The sequence below is a fragment of the Morone saxatilis genome, unplaced genomic scaffold (assembly GCF_004916995.1).
Source record: "Morone saxatilis isolate NCDOM2014 unplaced genomic scaffold, NCSU_SB_2.0 Contig4, whole genome shotgun sequence".
Lineage (NCBI taxonomy): Eukaryota > Metazoa > Chordata > Actinopteri > Moronidae > Morone > Morone saxatilis.
In genome coordinates this window covers 1,497,049-1,497,577 of record NW_023339984.1, presented here as the reverse complement: position 1 = coordinate 1,497,577, position 529 = coordinate 1,497,049, and the positions used below count along the sequence as shown (strand labels likewise).

The 529-nt window shown below is 35.7% G+C and overlaps 1 protein-coding gene across 1 annotated transcript in view; it reads right to left on the bottom strand.

The window, feature by feature from the left end:
* Positions 1-529, bottom strand: part of focad (focadhesin) — a 41,351-nt gene that overhangs the window by 37,714 nt on the left and 3,108 nt on the right. The gene's annotated exons all lie outside the window — the stretch shown is intronic.

Genomic DNA, 529 nt, shown 5'->3' with positions numbered 1-529 from the left:
AGCTTGCACGCAATGCATCCTGGTTCAGGGAGCAGGAGAACTCAACTTTCTCAGTCAATATAGCACACAATGAGGAATTTATTGCTTATATTGACCAGAGTCACCATCATTTGGAGATCCACAGAAAATATGGAACATTTTCCCTTTACCTTGCTACTTTATTTAGATAAAGATAGACAGTTCTGAAAACATTATATTCGTTAAACTAAGGTATATAATAAAGTACTGGGTATTGGGTCCGATACTATACTCATGCACCCGTACTTGTAATCATAAAACTACTCCGATCATCAAAACTAGACTTTATTAAATTAACGATATTAAATTAATATTTAACAAGAAATCTTATGCTGTCTGACCCAAACCCAATGGTTGCAGTTTTGGGCCAGAACCCGGCTGTGGTTGGGTCCAATTGGGTTAGGACAGAGAATCAAAGCTCTAGTTTTAATGGGTTAAACTTAAGACCTTTTTAAGACCTTTGTGAATGCAATGTAAAGTATGAAATATATGAAGGAAAATTGGTATTGGT